The sequence below is a fragment of the Pocillopora verrucosa genome, chromosome 11 (assembly GCF_036669915.1).
Source record: "Pocillopora verrucosa isolate sample1 chromosome 11, ASM3666991v2, whole genome shotgun sequence".
NCBI lineage: Eukaryota > Metazoa > Cnidaria > Anthozoa > Scleractinia > Pocilloporidae > Pocillopora > Pocillopora verrucosa.
In genome coordinates, this window is record NC_089322.1 from 9,691,353 (window position 1) to 9,718,115 (window position 26,763).

General features: G+C 36.9%; 1 long non-coding RNA gene across 5 annotated transcripts in view; it reads left to right on the forward strand.

Moving 5' to 3' along the window:
* LOC131769221 (uncharacterized) overlaps positions 1-24,172 on the forward strand; it is a 30,134-nt gene extending 5,962 nt beyond the window's left edge. For 2 of the 5 annotated variants that reach the window (XR_010719156.1, XR_010719157.1), the window contains exons 2-6: positions 9,890-9,933; positions 10,231-10,271; positions 14,343-14,406; positions 15,387-15,497; positions 15,775-18,782. This is a non-coding gene — a long non-coding RNA (uncharacterized lncRNA). Of the gene's footprint in view, positions 1-557; positions 642-4,388; positions 4,495-9,889; positions 9,934-10,230; positions 10,272-14,342; positions 14,407-15,386; positions 15,498-15,774; positions 18,783-21,757 lie in introns of those variants that run through there. The other 3 variants (XR_010719154.1, XR_010719153.1, XR_010719155.1) reach the window with 3 other exon arrangements.
* The last annotated feature ends 2,591 nt before the right edge of the window (positions 24,173-26,763 follow it).

A 26,763-nucleotide genomic window follows, 5' to 3' on the forward strand; every position in this document is an offset into this window, starting at 1 on the left:
AAGATAAACTAAATATTGAAATGTTCGTAATGCTAAATCCCTGAAGTTAGTAAAAGCACCAATTTCAACAGCTCTCGTTTATAACAGTTCAGTGACGCTAGTAAAATAATTACTTGCCAGCGTTAACTATCTCTTACTTGACTGGCTCGTTTGATATAATGATGATGCCCAAAGACGTTTTTTGTCGACACGATTATGGCAAATTTATTCAACAGTAGTTTTAATTTGTGCGTTAAAAACAAAGGAGATCTTAAGATTCAGCGGTGTCACTAAAACATAATGATTGAAACAAAAAATTCAGTTTTTCATTAGCTTGGCAGTGAACTGAAATAAATTTACAATAAACTCACAACTGTTTAGAAGGGAAAAACTGTTTAAATAAACTATTTTTAGTTAACACGCACTTAATTCTACACCAGATGGTTGCAATGGAACAATTTTAATGTCCTCTTATTGGCTCGCTTCGAAGTGAGGTCATAAACATATAAAGGTAATAGCTATTGGATTGTGAAATACATCCTCATGCAAAATATTCGTCCTATTCTTCCTTTTTATAGTTTTTGTCATCGTGGTCGTGGCTTTATATCTAGCAACTCTCCATTTACTTTGGAAGTAATCAAATTTTCAACAGAAGGAAAAAGGTGAGAAAGACCTTATCATCATTAGCTGTTTTCTTCTGGTATTGTTCGGATCACTCAAAAGAGTTTCATTCTAGGCTTATTAGTTGTTTGATTCAATTGCTAAATTGTTGATGTTTCGCTGTCAATTTTCGCTGACGATCTTCACCCATTTTGTTTCGATTCTGCCGATTGAGTTTACCACGATGCTCTTTATTTAGTTGCATTGTAGGCGTTTTTACAAATATTTGCTGTTGGTCGCTGAAATCGGCTAAACGCTTCTCAATTGCCAGTAACTGCTGAGAAAAACAAAACAAAACACTAAACAAAAACAGGTACGAAAAAAAAAGGAGAATTAAAACTCGACAGAACAGAGAAAAACCAAATTTTCAACTGTTCGTAATACTGCAATCTCCAGAGTTTTTATAAGGACCAATTTTGACAGAAATCGGTTTTACAGTCCGATGACGCTAGGAAAATAGTTATGTTATTCGTCACCAGATGGTTGCAAGAGTTAACGATCTCTTATTTTATTGACTCATTTGAAATATTAATAATGCCCAAAGAGATGTGTTTTTTGGCACCATTATGGCAAATACATTAAAAAGTAGTTTTTAATTTTGGCATTAAAAAGAAAGGAGATCTTAGGATTCAGCGGTATCACTAAAAGGTGACGATTAAAACAAAAGATACGTTTACCATTAGCTTTGGCAGTGAGTTGAAAGACTTTCCAGAAGGGAAAACTGTTTAAATAAACTACTTTTTACTCTAGGCCTACTAAATGTTTAATTCAGTTGTTAAAATGTTGATGATTCGCTGTCAATTTTAGTCGACGATCTTCATCCATTTTATTTCGATTCTGCCGATGGCATTAACCATGATGCACTTTATTCAGTTGCATTATAGGCCTTTTTTTTTTAATGATATTTGCTGTCGGCCAGTGAGAATAGCCAAACGCTTCTCAATTGCTAATAACTGTTGACAAAAAAACAAAGAAAATAAGGTAGGAAAAAATAAGCGAGATGCAAAACTCAACAAAACAGAGAAAAACCAAATTTCAAACATTTCGCAATGCTTAATTCTCCAGAGGTTCAAAAGGACCAATTTTTGACAGCACTCGGTTATACAGACCGATGACGCTGGTAAAATAGTTATGTCACTCGTCACTACGAAATAAACACGAAATAAAAACAGATACGAAAAAAAAAAGGGCGAGAAGCAAAACTCTACTGAACAGAGAAAACCAAATTTTAAACTCTTCGTAATATTCAAATCTCCAGAGTTTTAAAAACGACCAATTTTGACAGAAATCGGTTATACAGTCTGATGACGCTACTCATGTCATTCGTCACTGCTGAAAAAAAAACCAAAACAAATGAAAACGAAACACGAAAAGAAAACAAGTACGAAAAAAATAGAGCGAGAGGAAAAACTCGGCAGAAAAAAGGTAAACTGAACATTGAAATGTTTGTAATGCTAAATCTCCAAAGTTAGTAAAAGGACCAATTTTGACAGCAATCGGTAATGGAGTTACGTTATTCGTCACCAGATGGTGGCAAGCGTTAACGATCTCTTACTTGACTGACTCATTTGAAATAATAATAATGCCCAAATAGATGTGTTTTTGCACGATTATGGCAAATAAATTCAAAAGTAGTTTTTTTAATTTTCGCGTTAAAAAGAAAGGAGATCTTAGGATTCAGCGGTGTCACTAAAAGGTAATGATTAAATCAAAAGATAAATTTTCCATGAGCTTTGGCAGTGAGTTGAAATTAATTTACAAGGAACTCAAAACTGTTCAGAAGGGAAAACTGTTTAAATAGACTACTTTTCACTCTAGGCCAACTAAATATTTAATTCAGTTGTAAAAATGTTGATAATTCGCTGTCAATTTTCGTTGACGATCTTTACCCATTTTTATTTCGATTCTGCCGACGGCATTTACCATGATGCACTTTATTCAGTTGCATTATAGGCCTTTTTAATGATATTTGCTGGCGGTCAAAGATAATAGCCAGATGCTTCTCAATTGTTAATAACTGCTGAGAAAAAAAAAACAAAGAAAACAAAAGAACAGGAAGTAAAAACAGGTAGGAAAAAATAAGCTACATGCAAAACTCAACAGAACAGAGAAAAAACCAAATTTTAAACAGTTCGTAATACTAAATTCTCCAGAGCTTCTAAAGGACCCATTTTTGACAGCACTGGGTCATACAGATCGATGAGACTGGTAAAATAGTTATGTCATTCGTCACTACGAAATAAATATGAAATAAAAACAGGTGCGAAAAAAAAGGGCGAGAAGCAAAACTCTACAGAACAGAGAAAATCAAATTTTAAACTCTTCGTAATATTCAAATCTCCAGAGTTTTTAAAAGAACCAATTTTGACAGAAATCAATTATACAGTCTAATGATGGTAGTCGTGTCATTCGTCATTTCTGAAAAAAAACCAAAACAAATGAAAACAAAGCACAAAATGAAAACAAGTACGAAAAAAATAGAACGAGAGGGAAAACTCGGCAGAAAAAAGATAAACTGAATATTGAAATCTTCGTAATGCTAAATCTCCGAAGTTAGTAAAAGCGCCAATTTCGACACATCTCGTTTACAACAGTCCAGTGACGCTAGTAAAATAATTACGTTATTCGTTACCCGATGGTTGCGAGCGTTAACAATCTCTTACTTGATTGGCTCATTTGAAATAATGATGATGTCACACCACATGTTTTTGGCACGATTACGGCAAATTTATTCAACAGTAGTTTCAATTTGCGCATAAAAAACAACGGAGATCTTAGGATTCAGCGGTGTTACTAAAACATAATGATTTAAACAAAAAATTCAGTTTTTCATAAGCTTTGGTAGTGAATTGAAATTAATTTAAAATCAGCTCAGAACTGTTTAGATGGGAAAAACCATTAAAATAAACTATATTTAGTCAACACTTACTTAATTCCACACCAGATGGTTGCAATGGGACAATCTGGATGTCCTCTTATTGGCTCCCTTCGAAGTGAGGTCATAAAGATATAAAGATAATAAGACCAATTTTGACAGCAATCGATCATACAGTCCGATGACGCTAGTAAAATAGTTACGTTATTCGTCACCAGATGGTTGCAAGCGTTAACGATCTCTTACTTGATTGACTCATTTGAAAGAATAATGATGTCCAAAAAAACAGGTACGAAAAAAATAGAGCGAGAGGGAAAACTCGGCAGAAAAAGATAAACTAAATATTGAAATGTTCGTAATGCAAAATCTCCGAAGTTAGTAAAAGTGCCAATTTCGATACATCTCGTTTACAACAGTCCAGTGACGCTGGTAAAATAATTAAGTTATTCGTTACCCGATGGTTGCAAGCGTTAACGATCTCTTACTTGATTGGCTGATTTGAGATAATGATGATGCCCAAACTCATGTTTCTTTTGCACGATTATGGTAAATTTATTCGACAGTACTTTTAATTAGCGCATAAAAACTAGAGAGATCTTAGGATTCAGCGGTGTCACTAAAACATATCATTAAAACAAAACATTCAGTTTTTCATAAGCTTTCGCAGTGAGTTGAAATTAATTTACAATTAACTCAGAACTGTTTAGAAGGGAAAAACTGTTTAAATAAACTATATTTAGTTAACACGCACTTAATTCTACACCAGATGGGACAATTTCGATGTGCTCTTATTGGCTCCCTTCGAAGTGAGGTCATAAACATATAAAGATAATAGTTATTGGATTCTGAAATATATCCTTATGCAAAATACTCGTCATATTCTTTCTTTTTATTGTTTGTGTCATCACGGATCGTGGTTTCATATCTAGCGACTCTCCTTTTACTTTGGAAATAATCAAATTTTCAACAGAAGGAAAAAGGTGAGAAAGACATTATCATGTTTAGTTGTTTTGTTCTGGTATTGTTCGGATCACTAAAACGAGTTTCATTCTAGGCCTATTAGTTGTTTGATCCAATTGTTAAATTGTTGATGATTCGCTGTCAATTTTCGTTGACGATCTTCACCCATTTTATTTCGATTCTGACGATTGAGTCAACCATGGTGCACTTTAGTCAATCGTATTGTTGGCGTTTTTAATTATATTTGCTATCGATCGCTGAAAATAGCTAAACGCTTCTAAATTGCTAATAACTTCAAAAAGAACAAACGAAATCAAAAGAAAACGAAATAAAAACAGGTACGAAAAAAAAAGCGAGAAGCAAAACTTTAAAGAACACAGAAAAACCAAGTTTTAAACTATTCGTAATACTTAATTTTCCCGAGCTTTTAAAAAAACCAATTTTTGACAGCAATCCGTTATACAGGCCGATGATGCTAGTAAAATAGTTATGTAGTTCGTCACCTCGAAATAAACACAAAATAAAAACGGGTACGAAAAAAAAAAAAAAAAATGAGAAGCAAAACTCCACAGAACAGAGAAAAACAAAATTTTAAACTCTTCTGATATTCAAATCTCCATAGTTTTTGAAAGGACCAATTTTGATGACGTTACTCATGTCATTCGTCACTCCTGAAAAAAAAACCAAAACAAATAAAAACAAAACACGAAATGAAAACAAGTAAGAAAAAAATAGAGCGAGAGGGAAAACTCGAAAGAAAAAAGATAAACTAAATATTGAACTGTTCGTAATGCAAAATCTCCGAAGTTAGTAAAAGCACCAATTTCGACACGTCTCGTTTACAACAGTCCAGTGACGCTAGTAAAATAATTTCGTTATTTGTTACCCGATGGTTGCAAGCGTTAACGATCTCTAACTTGATTGGCTCATTTAAAATAATGACGATGTCCAAAGACATGTTTTTTTTCGGCACGATTATGGCAAATTTATTCAACAGTAGTTTTAATTTGCGCATTAAAAACAAAGGAGATCTTAAGATTCAGCGGTGTCACTCAAGCAAAATGATTAAAACAGAGAATTCCGCTTTTCATTAGCTTTGGCAGGGAGTTGAAATTAATTTACAATTAACTCAGAACTGTTTAGCAGGGAAAAACTGTTTAAATAAACTATTTTTTGTTAACACGCACTTAATTCTACACCAGATGGTTGGACAATTTTGATGTGCTCTTATTGGCTCCCTTCGAAGTGAGGTCATGAACGTATAAAGATAATAGTTATTGGATTCTGAAATACTTCCTTATGCAAAATACTCGTCATAGTCTTCCTTTTTAAAGAAAACAAAAGAACACGAAATAAAAACAGGTACGAAAAAAAGCGAGAAGCAAAACTCTACAGAACAGAGAAAAACCAAATTAAAAAACTGTTCGTAATACTAAATTCTCCAGAGGTTTTAAACGCCGGTAAAATAGTTATGTCATTTGTCACCACGAAATAAACACAAAATAAAAACAGGTGCGAAAAAAAAAAGGCATAGGGTAAAATATGGACTGGACTATTTTTTGGACCAATTTTTAGGACCATTTTAAAGGGGGGAGCACACCATTAGTACTGAGGGAGGGGTGGGATGAAGTCTATCAGTACTGAGGGAGGGGTGGGAGACAGAGTGTTATTACCCAGGGTGGGGCGAGAGAAGGACTATTACTGCGCAGGGAAGAGCGGAAGGTGGTTGTAATAGTAAACACTACTGGTTAATGGAGCTTTTACTCGATCGTACAAAGTATTTTAATTGTATTTTCGACTGAATTTTGTTTGTCTAAATTTTAGCGTTTAGCCGCGGCGTTTCTTCATTTTTTTGTCATGCGAAAGCGAAAGTGCCACGTAAACACTGGACTTTAATTTTAATTGAAAATATTGCGTTTACGAACCTCCACTGTTGAGTTATGTGTGCGCCTTTTGAGTCAACTTGGGCACCATCAGTTGCTTCACGTTTCACTTTGTGTATTCAGTATGTAATTACTAAATTTATCTATCTTTCTTTTGTCATTGATCTTATCAAACGAGATCACGGAATTTCTGGTCCTTAGCCCTTAACTTAGCAGCATATAGAATTCACAAGCGCTACTGCAATTTTTAAGTTTATAGCTTTACTAAATAAAATCATCAGCGAACGATTTCGTAGAGGAATCCGTGTTCTCGAATCGACCAAAAACACTGCTTTACTTGCAAAATGGGAAAGCGCAAATATCGATTTCATCTGTTTCGCAAACAAAGGAGTTAATCACCGGCACCGAAAATCGCGACCAGGTATTCCTCGCGACTCCCTTAGGTTTGTTTTCCAATTTTCCCGGGCCGCTGCCGATCACTTCTTGCGTGAAAACCTACGAAACCTGCGAAGTGGAACTATGATGGCTACTGTTGCTTGCCGATATTTTCCGTCGGCAAAACGTAAAGTCCAGTGTTTACGTGACAGTTTCGCTTTCGCATGACGAAAAAATGAAGAAACGCCGCGGCCCAGCGCTAAAATTTAGACAAACAAAAATTCAGTCGAAAAACCAATTAAACCAGTAGTGTTTACGATAACAACCACCTCCCACCCTTCCCTGCCTAGTAATAGTCCTTCTCTCGCCCCTCCCTGGGTAATAACACTCTTTTTCCCACCCCTCCCTCAGTACTGATAGGCTTCATCCAACCCCTTCCTCAGTACTAATGTTGTGCTCCCCCCCCTTTAAAATGGTCCAAAAAATGGCAAATTTGTTCAAAAGTAGTTTTAATTTGCGCATTAAAAACAAAGGAGATCTTAAGATTCAGTGGTGTTACTAAAACATAATGATTAAAACAAAACATTCAGTTTTCCATTAGCTTTGGCAGTGAGTTGGAATTAATTTACAATTAACTCAGAACTGTTTAGCAGGGAAAAACTGTTTAAATAAACTATTCTTAGTCAACACTTACTTAATTCTACACCAGATGGTTGCAATGGAACAATTGTTATATCCTCTTATTGGCTCGCTTCAAAGTGAAGTCATAAACATTTAAAGAATATAGTAATTGGATTCTGAAATGCATTCTTATGCAAAATCAATCCTTTTCATTTTTTGTGTCATCACGTCACGAGGTTTTATATTTAGCGCCTCTCCACTTTTTGGGAATAACCAACTTTTTTAACAGAAGGAAAAAGTTGAGAAAGGTATTATTATGATATTACTTGTTTTCTTCTGGTATCGTTCGGATCATTAAAACATGTTTCATTCTAGGCCTATCAGTTGTTTAATTCAATTGTCAAATTGTTGGTGATACGCTGTGTATAATCAATTTTCGTTGACGATCATCACCTATTTTTTTTTATTCTGCCGATTGAATTTACCATGATGCACTTGGGACAATTACATCGTAGGGTTTTTAATTTTATCCGTTGTTGGTCGTTGAAAATAGCTAAACGCATCTCAATTGCTAATAACTGCGAAAAAACAAAACAAAACACGAAATGAAAACAGGTACGCAAAAAAGACAAACAAACAAACAAACAAACAAAAAATGCCAGAAGAAAAACTCGACAGAAAAAAGATAAACTAAATATGAATCGTTCGTAAATTTGCTAAATCTCCAGAGTTTCTAAAGCACCAGTTTTGTCAGCTATTGGTTACAACAGTCCAGGGACGCTAGTAAAACAATTATGTTATTTGTGACCGGATGATTGCAAGCGTTAACGATCTCTTACTTGACTGGCTCATTTGAAATAATGATGATGCCCCAAGACATGTTTTTTTTGGTACGACTGTGGCAAATAAAAGCAAAATTAGTTTTCCATTAGCTTTGGCAGTGAGTTGAAATTAATTTACAACAAACTCAGAATTGTTTAAAAAGGAAAAACTGTTTGAATAAACTATTTTTAGTTAACACTCACTTAGTTCTACACCAGATGGTTGCAATGGGACAATTTTGATGTTCTCTTATTGGCTCGCTTCAAAGTGAAGTCGTCAAAATTTACAGAAAATAGTCATTGTATTCTAAAATGCATTCTTATGCAAATTCCATGTCCTCTTCTTTTTTATTGTTTGTGTTACCACGTAACGAGGTTTTATATCCAGCAAATAACCACTTCGTTTCGAAATGATCAATTTTTCAACAGAAGGAAAAGTTGAAAAAGGCATTATTACCATATTATTTGTTTTCTTCTGCAAGTAGCAAAACTCGAGAGAAAAAAGATAAACGAAATATTAAACTGGTCGTGATACTAGAATCTCCAGAGTTTCCAAAAGGACCAATTTTGACAGCCATCGGTTTCAACAGTCTAATGACGCTAGTAAAATAATTATGCTACTCGTCACCAGATGGTTGCAAGCGTTAACAATCTCTTACTTGATTGGCTTATTTGAAATAATGATAATGCTTAAAGAAATATTTTTTTGGCACGATTACGGCAAATAAATTTATCGGTAGTTTTATTTTGCGCATTAAAAATAAAGGAGATCTTAGCGGTGTCACTGAAAGGTAATGATTAAAATAAAAAATAAGTTGTCCATTAGCTTTGGCAGTGAGTTGAAATTAATTTACAATTAACTCAAAACTATTCAAAAGGAAAAATTGTTTAAATAAACTACTTTTCATTCTAGGCAATAGCTTTGGCAGTGAACTGAAATTTATTTACCATTAGTTTAAAACTGTTTCGAAGGGAAAAAACTGTTTAAATAAACTACTTTTCATTCTAAGCAATAGCTTTGGCAGTGAACTGAAATTTATTTACAATAAGTTTAAACTGTTTCGAAGGGAAAAGCTACTTTTAACTAAACTACTTTTAGTTAACACTAAATTCTACACCAGATGGTTGCCGTGGGACGATTTTGCTGTCCTCTTATTGGCTCACTTCGAAGCGAAGTCATAAACATTCAAAGAATATAGTTATTGGTTCTGAAATACATTCTTATACAAAATATTCGTCATCTTCATCCTTTTTATCGTTTGTGTCATCACAGAACGAAGTTTTATATCTGGCGAATCTCCACTTTGTTTGGGAAGGTTTTTTAATTTTATGTGTTGTTGGTCGCTAGAAATAAATGAACGCTTCTCAATTGCTGATAACTGCTGAAAAAACAGTCCAGTGACGTTAGTGAGCTAATCATGGTATTTGTTACCAGATGGTTGCACGCACTAAAGATGTATTACTTGATTGGCTTTTTTTAAAATAATAATGATGTCACAAGTTTAAATTGTGATGAACAGAAAGAATAACATGCTTATTTGAAGATTGCTCGTCGAGCTAGGAAAAAATTAAAGCTACATGATTATTTATATGTCTATAAATCATTACTATTTGTATCATCCTCATAAATGATATTTTTTTCATTATTACCAATATCCTCATCATTATAATTATATAAATTCTCATGATCACCATTGTCTTTTCTACCTCAACAGAACAGTAACTGAGGATTTCTTTTAAGAAGTATGTAGCGCCAGAGGTAAATGCTCATTTGAAACGCGTCGAACTTTTACATTGATGTTCAACGGTGCTTTATCAAGTTTCGTTATAAATGTCTCTGTTATTTTCTTTATGATGAGTTTTTATTTTTACACCGAATAAATTGGTTATAAAATTCCAGTGGAACTTGTCTAATTAGAATTTACTATAGATGGCTTTGACGAACAAATAACACAACCAATCAAAGCATGACTAATTGAATTCCTATTCTTAAGTGTTCCAGTTCCGTTTGAAAAACGCTCCGATTTCATCGTTGACAATGTTTTTATTCTTGCAGATTGTGCCAGCGTTTTGAGTCACTGCCAAGGTGCAAGAAAGGTGAGGTGCTCCTTTTTCATCGCCACTTACAAGTTTATCAGAAGCGCTACAATATCACCATAGGTGGTCATAAATTAGTGACAAATTAATAACCCAGCGTACTAGAAAATGAAAGAGAGAGAGAAATTCGTACTACGCAGATCACACATTAAATTGATAAAGTTTCCAAAAATTTTTCGGATGTTTGAAATGTGTTTTTTGGTTCTTTTTCCTCTAAATTTGTTCCAAGAAAATTCAATCACATAGCATTGGGTTATGGAGCAAAGTGGTTTCGAAGATATGGGAGTGGGAGAGGACAAAGTTCTGATTCAGTACCTATTTCGTGTTATTAGGTGTGGTCCGAGAATATATCTTAGACACACCCAAAAAAATTTAATAGCCTCCTTGGTGCTTACATGCGGGTTCTGCCTACATAAAATCTCGACTAAAATGGGAGGGGGGGGGAGAGGGTAGTTAGAAAAGAGGGATTCACACGGACTTTGAAAACAACCTTGATCTTTAAGGCAACTCATGAAATTGAACCTTGATTTCAAGTCAATCAACTTTGATTTAAAAAAACACTTCTTGCACATTTTGGAGACAACCTCGATTTCAAGGAAACTGAGGAGGATGCAAATATTATAATCTCGAATGATCCTCATGTCACGCCATCGGGGTGTCGAGTTAGGGTTCCAGCGTAAAAGTCTGTTGCATTTATCGCGCTGTTTTCCTTACCAAATCTTCTGAAGACCTCTTCCCACATATTCCCTCCATTCCTTGGCTGTTAACCTTATTTGGGATTCAATCGACAATCACCTTCACTTCAGTGATGTCAGGATTGAATCCCCTCTCACTGCCTCTCTCACCAGCGGCATCGCAGTCCCTTCATTGACTTCCTTGGAACATTGATGCCCTAATTGATGATTGTGTCTAATCCCTTATCTACTAAGATTGTCTTGAGCGACATGCTCACACATGAATCTCTTTCCGATTTTTGTGGTTAGACGAGGCCTCATCAGCGAGTTCTTGACTGCGAATGACTTCATACTCAACCTAATTTTATTCAGTTCATAGGCAAGCTGCGTCTTGTCAGATCCTATTACAGCATTGCTGGCAGGTGCAAGTCTCAACTCGAAAAGAAGCTCATCAGAAAGAGCTCTTGGGAAGACTCCATGATCCTTCAGAATCTCATGATGAATCCTATATTTGTTCTGATAAACGATTGAGCTTATTCTCATTGTCAGCTCCTGATTTCTTCTTATCTTCAGCATTGCATCTGATCTTTCAAAGATCAAGAGACTGAATAACTTCTCTGAACATGCTCGCCCTCTCATTTTCCGTCAAGGAGAGGTCCTCATAGAACTTGTATAGATCATAAACATCATTGTCCTGTGCGATCATTTCTGCGAATTTAACAGTCAAGCTGCCAACAAGAGCTCTTGAAACATTGTTCACGATATAACCGTTTGCGTGACCACAAACTGCAGAGTCAAAGATAGGTTGAAAAGGTCCTGGAACAAGGGCATCTCTTTTATTATGCTTTGGAACTGGGACTCTAAGGAATTCAGCTGAAGATGCCCTATTAGGGTTCAATGTTACTCTGTGAATTGCACGGTCAGCCTTGAGGGTGTTTGACGTCTTTTTTATTTCAAAATTTGGGTTGGTTTTTTTCACTGACTTTCATTTTAAAATAAAAGATATTTTACTTTAAAATAGATGAGTTTGGAGATACTGATCCTCTTTTGAGGCACAGTGACGGTGATGATGATGATGATGAGGTCTGACCTCAAGTCAAGGCGGAGTCAAGTCAAGTCCCGGCGGAGGTCTGGATGCAGGCTAAACGTATATCTCTCTCGTGTTCTTTTCTCCTCTCTCGCATAAGTCTTCCCATTCCACCAATGCAGGGAATCATGTAAACCACACTGTCCTATCTGGCTGGATTGACAATGTCCTTTGGTCGTACTAAATGTAATGGTCGTCTCGGACTTGAAGACTGCGCGGATGCCTTGTTGTTGTAGGCAACGGCGACGAAGCTCTGATGCACCTTTTACATAGGGCAAAAACGCTGTGGACTTGAACTACGTCACAGGCCCTCGGCTCGGGAAGGAGTTTCTTGTTTTCGTGACCTTCTCTACAAAGGAAGAGGGAAAACCGTTAGAAACACGTAGGCGCAGGCGCAGGTATAGACGTAGGCGCAGGCGCAGGTATAGACGTAGGCGCAGGTGTCAGGCGTCTGTATGGTTCCCTCGTAACTGACGAGTCGAGAAAGACGATGTTGTTGTCTTTCTCAGTTTCCATGGTGAATCGGATGGTAGGTTGCTGGCTGTTGAGATGCTGTAAGAGACAGCCGACATAACTGCGATCTAGGATGGTGATGGTTTCATCAACGTAGTGCTTCCAGATCTTGGGTTTCTGTGTTGTGGATTCTATTGCTTGTTCTTCAAATACCTTCATGTAGAGGTTTGCAATAACTGCCGAAATCGGGCTGTGCGCCCATACTTCAGGTCAATATCCGGTAAAAGAGGTTATTGCTCATCGTGGTGGCAAGTAATAATAAACTGTTTAATAGTTTGTCTCTCGATGTAGTCACTTGAGATGTAGATGGCGACGTTTCGATCGCCGTGATACAAATGGTAACGCGTGAGCAGTCGACCCCATCGCCTGATGAAGACCAGCAGGAAGCAGCCGAAACGTCGCGATCTACACCTCAAGCGATTACAACGTGAGACAAACGATTATTAAAATCAAGGTTTTTTTCAAATACGTCAGAATCCCCATTTTCTGTGTACGGGGGGGGGGGGGGGAAGGGGGGGAAGTGCTTATTTGAAGAAAGGCGCTTAATCGAGAGGAGCGCTTATGCAGTTTTTTTTTCAACGTTATTGTAACTTTATATGGCTAAGTCTTAAATAGAAATACAACAAGAAGTATGCCACATAATCCACGAAGACGTTATGTCGATATCAACATCTTTCAAGGGGAAAGACTTATTTGCTTAAAAAAAGATGACAGATGATAATGTAACTGGAACTTACAAATTGAAGCAGTTTAAAGCCTGTTGGTCACATTTTTGATTGAGCTATAATTCCTCATCAACTGTTTTATCTAAACGCATACCAATAACTTTATAATCGTAGAAGTTACTGATCCTCGAGAATGGTCTGGTTGTGCCTGGGAAGTTAAGACCATTTACTAAGAGCAGAGCAATAGAAAAAAAATTCAAGCGCATTGATAATGCAAATAGAGGAACTCTGGAAGAACACGGATATAAGGATAACTGGAGTGTAAAAGACACTATTATTCTTACTGTTTCCGCTTTAAATGAGGGTTAAAAATAAATAAATTGGCAATAGAAAAAGCCTTTTTTTTTGTATCCCTATTAATTAAGAAAGTGAGGAGGGGAGTGGGAGGGGCACATATTTGAGGGTATGGGTCTTATTTGACATTTTGGCCTAAAGGGTGGGGGCTTATTCGGGGGAGAGCTCTTATGCAAGAGAATATGGTACTTGAAAAATTCCAAAGAGTGTTGATCAAACATTGCACCTTTGCAATCTTTAGTTACTTTAAGATAATTACAAGGGAACTTGTCGGAGATGGTATTACCATGATCCTTAGAAACTGCCGCAAATGTGTTTAAATTCGTTTTCAGCTATAAGCTTTGTTTGAGTCCTTGTCAATTCTACACACTTTTGGTCCGTTCAGCTTATAACAAGATGGATTTTGAAAACGGAACAACATTCATTTCCTTCAAATAAATATGCTAATGTGAACAGTTTCAAGCTGAAAATTGGAGCTTTCTGTCGGCCACATTCATCTAAATTTGAATACGTGTTTTCTTGGTAACTATTCGTTGGAAATTTGATTTCTCAAGGAAATAATATCTTTTAAAAAAATTGAAATTACTCTAAGAATTCTATAATTTCAATTATTTTTATTACCAGTTGTTCTTTTCTGTTATCGGTGGGGATGATTGATTTGGTAACCCAACAGTCGGAGAATTACTTAATTTATTCCTTTCCTAAACAAGGAACGATTTGACGCCCTACAATCCCTTTTTTTTAATTAATTTTTTTATTACTTTTTGTTTCCATGAAGATTGTCATGAATCCTCGAGCTGTTCTATTGCTCACACTGGTGGCTGTTCCATGCACATCTGCGAGTACGTTACCCCGTTGTTTTGTATGTTAAATTACTACTTTAATCATTTCCAAGGAAGTTTTTCAAAAAAGCACAGTCTAACGGTGATGTTCTGGTTGGCTAAGGCATCATTAAACATAAAAGTTTCACTAATGTTATCGGCAAATTGACAGAACGAAAGCATAACAGCATACTACAGAGGATAGCTTTATTTTAGAATGTCATGAAAAATACATGTAGGTCAGTACATTTAGGGAAAACCATTTTGCAATAAAGCAAACTCAGGAGTATGGGGTCATTAAGAAAATATATCCGGCAAAGTCCACTCTAAACCTTCGTGGGAGCCTTCGAGAGAAAAGAAAGAAAACCATGGAAAACTATATCTCAATAAGAAGTTTATTTGATGACAATTTAATAAAATTAAATGGGTAAACAGAAAAAAAAATGACCGAACGCCACTCCGTCGAAGTTAAAAAGTTAACAAACGTGATCTCTAATGAAATGTAACTGCACAGTGTCAATCACAAAAAAAAAATATATATATATATATATATATATATAGGAAGTCTGCAAGTCGATTTTCGCGTGGAACAGTGCTCAATACGTTGAAGCAGAGCGGAATAAATATTATGAGAGGAAAAAACGACGCAACTACATATCCCGACAAGCCTGTTTCGTGAATCGCTTCACTCTTTAAACCCCTGAAGAGTGAAGCGATTCACGAAACAGGCTTGTCGGGATATGTAGTTGCGTCGTTTTTTCCTCTCATAATATTTATATATATATATATATATATATATATATATATATAAAGCAAAACAAAAAAAATCTTTAAAAGTAAGCTGCGAACTGCCCTTTCATATCACAAGATTCTCAATACTTACAGCGCGAGCGCGAGATGTGACGCAGCCTTCACAATCAAAGTGATAGTGTAAAGATATATAGTTAGTGTCAAATATTGTTCATGATTCGTGCGATTCTTTTGATCTTTTGATCATCTAGTAACTTGTAGAGCCGATCAGTTTGCTTGTGCAAATCAAGAACAGTGTATCCTTGCGTCTGAACGCTGCGACCCCTACAGGGACTGTAGAGATGGATCAGACGAACAATGCAGTGAGTATTGTACATTTTTGTTTGTTTTTTGTGGGCTTAGCCTATCCCACTCCTAAAGTAATGTCAAAATAAGTTATAATAACAAATGCTTTTTTTAAAAGAAAAAAAGAAAAAAGAAAAAAAAGGAAAGGAAAAGAAATTGTCTACTCCTTCATTAACGACATGTAAATTTATACGAAAAAAAAAAAAATTACAGAGCTTAGTGGTATTGTCATAATACTAGTAGACGATTTCAATAAGGTTTCGTTTTCTTTCATGTTTCACCTGGACGAATCAGCTGGCCGTAAGTACTTTAAATTCAGACTGTGATCTATTTGTGTGTTGTCTCAATATGTACTAATACAATAACAACATTAAGCAATTGTCGTATAATTGATTCGCCATTCCAAGTTGTCTTTAGTTTCTTTAAGTGGTTCATATGTAGTCATCAGGGACAATTAAACATGATTGAAGTATGAAAAAGGGTTTTTAGAGGAATAATGAAAAAGAATGAGGCATAACAAAAGAAAATTCAGCTGATTTCCTCCTGCTGATAGGGAGGATAAAAACAAGAAAATTGAATTCATCAAGTTTTCCTTAGATTTCATTTTTTTTAATGATTATTTCCTTTGCCTTCTGTCAAGAGAGCTGATCGAATAAACCCTATAGAACGTAGTATCGTGTCCCTTCCTTTTTCCTTATCAACCCTCCTATAATTCCCTAATGCCCGTTTTCAAATTTCTTGCGTTTTCCTAACAAATGTAATGATTTTAAGCCCTTAAACCTAGGTTAAAGTTCATTCATTTTTAAACAGAATAGGCTATTAGCCGTGGTAAATAACACTTCAAAGGGAAATATAATTGTTTGTCTCACGATGTGGTCACCTCGGTGTGGATCGCGACGTTGTGACTGCATTCTGCCAGTTTTTTTCCAAGAGATGAGGTCGATTGAGTACGCGTCCCCTATATGCTGTTAAGCGCAGCAAAACTATTTAACGGATAATAAACTCAGTAGCCTTCATTTTTCTCCAAACAAATATGATAATCTATTTGTCCCTGGAAATCGTTGTTCTTCGAAGCTAACATTTTTCGAGCTTTGCTTCCAGAAATTTGTTTATTCTCGAACAGACTATGTCCGCGGACTAATATCCAAGACTATTTTAGCAACAAAAAGAGGTTAATGGTTATTAATAATCGGGGAGTCAAACTGAACGTTGTAATGTGCACTACCATGTCTTAACTTCCAGTTTTTGGTTGTTCATTTCCTTTGTCTTACGAGCGGAGGCTAAATGTTGCATGTCTTTCAATACGCAATCATTGGGTGAGCTTGAACAGGATAAAATAGATTATGAAAACGAAAACCGATCGAGGTCTGAGTTATTAACACAGAAACAAGGTTCGATGATTTATGATCTCATGCGAAAACCAAATAACCCATTTCAGAATCGTTAAGTGGCTGCATCGCATTCTCGCGTGGGAGCGAGGCTAGGTGCTCACTTAGCGGCGCGAAAATATGTGTTCTTAAGAATTTCTAGAAGTTGAAACACAAAAAATAAGAAAAAAAATAAGACTAACCACAATATGGTTCGTTGCTCAGAAGCTTTGTATTGGTAGACTAATCGTAACCTGGAAGACCTGTCTTTCTTCGATTTCCTATGGACAAACGATTTTCTGTTTTTAATTGAAATTCTGCCGTAAAGCTAATAGCAAGTTCGAAGAAGAGCAAAGGGAGGCAATAACTGGCGAGGAACACAACTTAAAGAATTATAACGAGTACTCTGCTAATGATTCTCATCGAAAACGCTCAACGGTTGACGTGTCTTAAATGGTTACGCAACACCAGCAACATTTCAAATCCACGAAAAAACTGAAAAAAGAATGAACGTTGAGATAAAGATACTGAAAAACCGTCTTCACCGAAAGGGTCCTATGTCAAATAAAAAAAATTTAATAAAAATGTAAAGCGCAGCACCACTGATCCTGTATAACATAATGCGGTCACATATATGCCAAAACGCTAAGTAGTCATCATGGCCGCATTGTGGAGAAGACAATTTCCATCCGAACACAAATCGATGTTTCTTTAAACGATATCCAACAGCGCCAAAACGACTAAGAGGAGTTAACTCAGTTACGTCAAGAAATGAAGCAATGCAGCATAAACTGCAAGAAAAGCCTACTACAAACGAAAATTGTTTGTGAAGGATGTTTTTAAAAAACCGTGAATCAGTTAGGTTCCGTAATGGTATATCAAACATCTAATAAAATATACTAGGACGAAAGAAACTTTTGAGACTTGAATAGGAATCTGTTATGACTCTTGTGAGTTTAAGACTTGGGTAAAATGGGGAAGCGCATGGCCGAAATATTTCCTCGTCACAAATTACTCGTTCTTTCATTACCCAGTCGTGCTCTTTATGTAACATTCATATTACTCCTCTGGAAAATTAAAGAGGAAATAAGAAAATATCGTTCTCACTCTACCCAGGAAAGTTGATCGTAATATATTGTAATGAGATGTTGATCAAAGAGCTATCCTCACTCTAAGTATGGAGAGCCACCTTGAGTGAGTAAAAAGAGCACAGTACAAGTATAATTTTGAAGTATAATTTTGCAGTTGAAATCTCCTTCTCATGACCCCATTCCAATGGTTCTGAAATATTTTCCGTAGGGTAACAATTAACTGAAGCTTTGATGGAACTAGTCTTGTCTGATGTTTCTTTCAAATCGTAGACTTTGTAGAAATATGATGCTGCAGATATCTGCATTTTTTTCTGATCAATCCAAAACTGACTGCCTCCTTGATGTTTAGTTTTGTGTCACTTTGAGTTTGGACCAGGTTAAAAAAGTTAGTAAAATATTCCACTAGCTCATCATCACAACCAAAATCTTCGGCAAAACTGAGATCTTCCACTTTAATGGCATAGTCAGTCACTTCTTCTATTTGTACGTTTCCAGAGACATTTCTCAGAGAGACATGTGTTTGTAAGGTTATTTGATACTGTAGAACGGCTGTATGTCAAAACGTGCATTGGTGATATGTTTGCCAGAGCCATTGTTGCTTCCCTTACACGGACAAAAGGCTGCGTGCACTTCGGCGCTCGATTTCAAAATAAAAAGTCACTATAAGTTGACATTCCATCTTCTGTTTTTTGTCGGCGCAGTTGGCTTAGCTTCATACTGAAATAAGGAATACGCTTTGTTTACCAATGGACAGCACTGTAAATCTTCTACGTGTCCATTATGGAAAAACTTGCATCCGAATAGACGTTTACATGTTTTAAGTGCCGCTCCCGCTAGGAGTTCAGGACACATGTTTCAAAAGTAGTTTAGTTGCTCTCCAATTCTCTTTTTTTGCGTCGCCACGAGCCAAAAATGATTTTTGGCCAGACCACCTCTGTGAACAGCGATCGAAAGTGTAAATTTCAAAGATTTTGTCCAGCGCACAGCGACTGCAACAATGTAGCTCACGGAATTCTATCTTGCTACAAGTTACAAGGTGTATTCAGTTAGTTCACAGACAAAATATGGAAACTTCAGCTGAAATATTTTTCATACCAGCGTGATCAGAGGAGACCCTTCTCTTCGACCTTAATTTGCATATCAAAAAATTCACTACTTTGTACGAAAGAATTCTCAAAATCCAGGCGTTAATCGGGCCGGAAAAGCATATCAGTGCATAGTTTATACACCAATGAGGTCACGGATTGCCTCAAATCCACGGGTATATCTCTAGCTTCCATCCACCAACTTCTTAAAAACAACGCAAATCCATGTGTTTGCTCAATTGCGCTCGTCTCAAAGATCATTTGCATGATTCTTGGAATTGACCAAGATCTCCTTTTGACAGTTCAAACTTCGTTCGTTTATCTTCTACGTTGAGGATTTTAGGTTTTCACAGCAACTGAATGGAGATTAGATGCCGAGTTGTCCTAGGACGTTGCGTAAACGTGATCGGTCGTAACGCTTGCGCGCTTGCGTGACTTACAAAGTAGACAAAGGTGATCGGAAGGCGCCTTCTCAATAATTTACGTCGAAATATCAGGTCATGAACTATGCACAGTGTGGAGAAGATCAAAATTAAAGAATAAAATTTGGCACTCTGGTCATAACAGACATATCGCGTTGCTTAAAAGGACACAAAAACAAGTTAAAATAGGTTGCAGTGTTTATATTTACAAAACAACACGCATACACTCTGAAATAATTCTTGCAGTTTCTCCCGAGATTTAGTATACGGAACCCGATGAACTAACCCTCCTTTCCGCAGATTTGTTTCCATAACTAATGGTGTTATGTTGTTATGGACCACAACGGTTTTGAGCGACAAACTCGACATTTCTCTGCGACTATCAAACTCAACTGGACAAACCCAGCTTGATATATTGCGTGACGTGATTGTGCAAATTTTTCCCCTCGCCATATGGCCTGTTTCGCGGGTACTACACTGATTGAAACCAAAATTAGTTAGTGTAACGAATTAGAATCGAAAGTTATTAAAATGGACTGAATTACATTTTAATATAATTTCATTTTTTGTCTCGATTTTTGCATCCGCTTAATACTTCAAAACCGTCAAATTTCGTTAGAGCTTGATCTGCTCGTGAGACCAGCTGGCATAGTTTACCAATGGACTCAAACTCCAGTTTCAGGACTCATTGGACGTCGTTTCAAAGTTTTAAAATCCACGAGTTTCGCGACAAAAAAAGTCAATGCCTTCCAGGTAAATTTTAGTGAGTTCAATAACAAGCTGGTGGCAGCTTTTACGACAAATGGCGTTGAAAACTCAGTCTCCTTTCACTGCCTCACATTCTTGTTTTTGCTCTGGATGCTAAAAAATACATTTACTACATTTCCAGTGTCCTCTAAGGTGTTCTGGTGTTAGAACATACCACTAACTGTTTTATCTTTTCCAAATCAGGGCTGAAATACCCAAAGCCACTCCAATCTTTGCTTTCCGTGAATCAAGTTAACATTTAAACGATAAAATTCTCATTAAAATGTAAAATTCTTTAGTCCATTTGAATAACTTTCGATTCTAATTCGTTACATTAACTAATTTTGGTTCCAACTCGTAGAACCTGCGAAACAGGTCGTATGACAAAGAGAAAAGTTTGCACGATACGTCACGCAATATATCAAGCTGGGTTTGTCCAGTTGATTTTGATGGTCGCAGGGAAATGTCGAGTTTGTCGCTCAAAACCGTTGTGGTCCATAAGAGCGTGACATCATTAATGACGGAAACAAATTTGCAGAAAGAGGGTTAGTTCATCTTAATTTCATGCAAATTAAGGTCGAAGAGAAGGGTCTCCTCTGATCACGCTGGTATGAAAAATATTTCAGCTGAAGTTTCCATATTTTGTCTGTGAACTAACTGAATACACCTTGTAACTTTTAGCAAGATAGAATCCCGTGAGCTACATTGTTGCAGTCGGTGCGCGCTGGACAAAATCTTTGAAATTTACACTTTCGATGGCTGTTCACAGAGGTGGTCTGGCCAAAAATCATTTTTGGCTCGTGGTGACGCAAAAAAAGAGAATTGGAGAACAACTAAACTATTTTTGAAACATGTGTCCTAAACCCTTATCACGGGCAAAAAATAAAAGTCTTAGCGAGAGTGGCACTGAGTGGTCATCTTTCGCAACATACAAATGTGAACTCTGGTATTTTGACAAATTTTTGAGATCAAGAACCCAAAAAAAAAAAGGGATAAGGAGGTTGCCCCTCGTTTGTGTGGAGCTTTTTCTCCAACTTCCACTCAAAAGATTCCACGACCTCTTCGATTTTTTACACATTTTTACACAACTTTAAAACTTTCAGCCCTTCTCTCTCCTCTTATCACTCAGCTGAATTCCCCGATCGAAAAGATATTTCCTCAGTCTGTCTACCTTAATCGCGGAGAAGTTCGAAGTTTCTCCGGACGGTACTGCTATGTTCACCAAGCCTCTTTGGGATTTGATAAATTCGGTACCAGTTACACGCGCTTAACAATTCGGAAATGAGTTATTTAATAATTGCTGTATTACATGCATTTTTCGAATAATCTGCAAAAAGAGGATATTTCTCTCTAAGTTTGCAGAAAATTTGAGGACACTAAACGGACGAAGGTCTAGGAAACTAGGCAGTATGTAATATCCTGAATGGAATATCCGTTGCAGAGATTGCATTTATTATGCCAAATAAGCACGCTATCGTATATTGATTGAGTTAGCTCTCGACCAATCAGACTTTTCATAGTCATTCTAATGTATAATTATTGACGTTACTCGCATATCTATACAGGAAAGTGTGAGAACTATGAGTTCACCTGTGGAAATGGAACGTGTCTCAGCAAATTTTTTCGTTGTTGGAGGGGAAATGACTGTGGTGATAATTCAGATGAACAACAGTGTCGTAAGTGTGTTTTTACTAACACTTCTGTCTTATATTGCAATCACCTTTCCTCTGGGCTAATGGCTAACAGTACTTTTATTCAAGTCAGCCTGTACTTACCATGTCAAGATACAAACAGATACTCTCTTTCAATCTCTCCATTTTTTCTTTACATATCAACGAAATCATAATAGCAACTTTAATGTGGACCAAATAGGGAAAATGATTTTTGTTCTTACTGTTGTTACTACTGACTACATAGTATGCCTTGCTCCACTTTCCATTTGAGTTGTTCTTTGTTTTGTTTTGTTTTGTTTTCCTTTCCCTTTTTCTAAATACTATTTTGTGTGTGTTTATTTCTGACTGCAATTGCAATGACCAAGTCCTGGTCACTCAATGTTGTATTAATTTGGGAATGTTTTTCTTCTTTTCTCAATTTTCAAAACATTTACACGGAAACACTAGCTCCGCGTAAGTATCTTTTGGATATATTATTGACTTCTTCCCCTTAGAGACCAATCATTTTACTTGCCTTGTGGGGGAAGGGGAAGAGAGAGGGGGGTAGGGTGTGGATATTTTTTTTGTGTCATTTCAAATTCAGTTTTAATTTACAATTTTCATTTTCCCTTTCCCATAGTGGTTGTGTCCAAATACCAAAAATCTTTGCAGGTGTTGAGGGTCCTCAATAGGTTTTCTGGGATCCGGGATTGGGCTTATTTGCAGGAGCGAGAGCGGAATTATCACTATGAACGGCACATGAGAATCGGCAATTTTTAGGGGCGGGATTCGGGAAACAATAACTCAAACGCACCGAGAACTGGGCAATCTGTTGAAGAGAATTTATAAAGAGATTGATCTACGTGAAAGTCCTGAAAAGCATAGCTTCCCACGCAGCCGTTTTTATGAGATCATGTTTCATTTCTTTCCACAAATAAGTTTATAACCTGGTGAGTCGTATGACAATAGAGGTGGAGCGTGCTCACTTAGTTGTGCATTTATTACAAAGATCCACTTTGCACGGTGTTAATTTACGCAAGAAACTTTGGAAATACAGCCAAAGAAGCCTTAAAGAGGACAACCCAGTAAAGGATGTATTATTTTTACAAATTCAAAGTCTTGATATCCTGTACCCGAACGTGCCATGATCCTGTCGGCCATACTGGTATTCAAATGTTATCACCTGTACCGATAGCACCGTAGAACATACAGAAGATGAAGGACTGGGCGCAAACATTTTGGTGTTGCGGTGCGTCAGATGGCAAAAGCTTGAACTCTCCTGTCGTACCTCGATTAGAGAGAAATTCAGCCAGGTCAACCACTCAGCACTTGTTGACATTGTTATTCGTTTCCATGATACTGACCTGTCTTTACTAATATGTTTATCCGTGATCGAAGTTAAAACGGAAGGAAATCGTCACTTTGACTAGCGTACGTTATTCGTGAAAAACTTTAAAAACTTCTAAAATTAACGGTATTGCTTGGGTGAAAAAAGATAAAATTACGCCTTGCGGTGAGCAAAGACTTCAACAGATCAATGCTGGTAGAGAAGATCATCACCCACCGAAAAGGCCCTTTACAGTTGAGCAAATGGACGAAGAACAAACATTTATGATCGGGATCAAGATTAGCCGTTATAAACCGTCGGGATTACGGGACTTAAGTCTGGATCGCGCGTTTAAAGAACCCTTTTGGGGACCCCAATAGTGTTGGCTCATGATATGTAAATCAGAATTCGAAGTATTAAAGTTTGACATTAAGCATAACATCCAGTTCATTTTAAAACTGAACTTATTCAAGGGAGATTTTAGCTTTAATTACATGTTTTGCATCAATGCAATAAATATTTTGACTCCTTTAGAGAACTGTAATGTGCATAGCCAGGTTCCCAAAAGAACGAAGGAAAGAAGGGAAGAAGGGGGAGAGGGAGGGGGGAGGGGTAAGTGGAGATGGGATAAATGAAAAACTCAAATTTCAACAGTCCCTTCTTTCATCTCCGTTATTGACGACTGACCCTTCCTACGTTCTCCATGACAAAAGCATGTGAAACCCCCAGAATTCTCCCCTCATCCCTCTTTCCCCACAGATGAGTGATGGTGAATGGTCCCTGATGTGTGGTTAACGGTAAACTCGCATCCGAAAAACCCCTATGTGTTCACTTAGTTAATCATTTATTCATTGTTTGTCCTTCATGCTTTCCTGTAACTTTTTCGGGACAAAGGTAATTGAACTTTTGTCCAAGCGTAGGGGCTACTTGCTTGGAGAATTTAGGCGTGTGGGATTCACATTTGTTTTACAATCTCTTTTTATCTGTCTTTATAAGCAGAGTCTTGAGTACGAAGTATCTATTAAAAATGACTGATTTCATTCTATTTTGATTTGTTTTTTTAACGTTTCCCCTATATCATACATTTAACGTTGAAATTAAGTTTCAAAAGATGAGGGAAGTTTAACATGTTTATATTGGCCTGTTCCGTTTATAGTGACCTTGCTTTTAACTACCTGGGCCGACGATCAGGACAATAATATTTTCCCAGGTTTAAAGCAAGAAGAGAAGTTCTGGCAACAAAACTTACATAAATTCTCCCTTCTCTAAAGTAGAAGCCAAAACGTTTGAAACAACATGCTCCTCTGTTGCTAAGGCGTTGATATCGACTGTGTACTAACTGGTGATTTTCCTTTTCTTTCCTCTTTCTACGTTTTTAATGAACTACTCCTTGGAAACTACAGGAAGTAAGTGGTCCTACAATTTCATAATTTAGATGTTATCTCTTGCATGTCATAATTATAACAAAAAAGCTGTTAACCACATTCTAGCCGCAACCTTTCTTTGCCAACTAAACACTTCTAGCGGCATAAGAGAAGATCGGGAAGAGGAATCTGCCTTTCGGTCTGGAAAAAACCCATGGTATGAGATAATATGCCCCGGCCAATACCTTTATTGATGGAGAATTATATTTCACGCACTACTCAGGAATCTTTCAATTTTGCATTTCACCTGTTTTGAACAATGGAACAATAGATCTTTTTATTTTTCGCTGCAAGGAAAATCTCATAACACCACGATCATGGGGAAAAAAACTGTGGTTATAATCCATCAATTGTTTTTTGTACCTTTATTAACATTTGCATCCGTTTTACATGGGAGACACTCTTTCCTTGCCAATTAGAACTGAGTCATTTTGTTACGCGAGTAATCTTTTAGAGGAAGGGTAGCTCGGAGACCAAAATGAACTCAGGGTTGTCGGAACAGCAACAAGAAGATTTATTCTAGAGAATAAACGTAGTTTCCACGAAGTAAAACTCTTACTTACTCGGCCACCGCTAAACTGCACTTAATCTTAATAAATTCACACGAACACCGCCAACTTCAATAAATACTGCTTCGTCACACTTGAATGAACACGCCAGATTCAAGCTCTCTTCGCCTGTGAAAACTGGTTCAATCTTCGCTTGAACTTTCCTACTTATATACTTACTACAATTACAACAATTTTTCGTAAAACATTTTTGTTTCCTTTTACATCATTAATCGAGTAATTCATTTTTTTGCTCACTAGTTATCAATATTTTTATTTTTTTTTTAAATTTACTCTCCCTGAATTAATTGTCATTATTTTCTTTCTCTATTCATGCACTGCCTTTGTCAAATTCAACAGCCTGTAAGTGATGAACTCAATTTAATGAGGCAACTGAAATAAATAACTTACTTGTTCAGAATTGTTTCTGACTCACTTGTTAGAACATAGTAATACAACACAAACATGTATAGTAAGCAGAACACAGTGACTGATATAATATATGTGACCCCCCGCGGGATTCGGGGAATAAGATGAACGCACGCACACGGTACGCTCGCACGCTAAAAGAAAAGAACAAGCTTTTAACACGTTAGCAGCGTGTTAGTTACTCGCCTCATTAAATTCGCAGCCATTGTCTGCTTCGCATGGTAGAAACAAAGGAACGTGTTGAGATCTTGATCGCAACTTTGCACGATACAACACAGTGACCGTGCCAATTTTAGAACACGCCTCTTAAAAGTTAACGTTTTTTTTTTTTTTTTTGAAGGGTTTATTAAAAGTATTCAAAAATAGCACCCCAGTGGTGAAATACATGTGAATTTACAAGTATACTTTAAATATTTAAAAAATACGAAAATCTTACATTTGACTTTAAAATTAAGAGTCTAAGGGGACTGGGAATTACAAGAGTCAGTAGTTATATACCAATGAAAAACGCTTAGGTTTGCTTGACTACAAGAACTGGGCGTTAGACGCCATTGTTGGAAAGAAAGATTTTTTAAATCTTTCGGTCCGGCATTTAAAGAGTGATACATGGTTTTTGTTGCGCAACTCATAAACGTGGCAATCGGCGCGCTTTGGTGGAATAAGGTGGTACAGCCGTGACCCAGGCACACAGATACCGTCCCAAACTTTCTTGCAGAGTTCGTCTCTTCTCACATTTAAGCGAGTGGAGTTTGCAGCCACAATGGCGTCTTTGTAGCTCAGCGCCGGAAATAATATACGCAGAGCTCTTTTCTGAACTCTTTCGATCATGTCCTTGAGGTAAATTGGTAGGCTAGTAGACCAAGTGACGCAGGCGTATTCGAGGACCGATCGTACCAAGGCATAAAATATGTTAATAAGGTCTTCGGGTGGAATTCCGGACCGCTTGAGCACTCTTAAGATGTAAAGACGTTTTGAGGCTTTGGAGACAATCTCACGCACGTGCTCATTCCACCCAAGAGTGTCGCTGATAGTGACTCCAAGGACCTTGTGTGAGGAGACCCGTTCTAAGGGACGTCCATTGACGCACAAAGGGCCAAGATCTGACCGTGTTCTAAGCGAACAAATCACAAGTTCCTTGCACTTCTTTGGGTTGAGGTTCATATTATTTCGCGACGACCACTGTGCAATGGC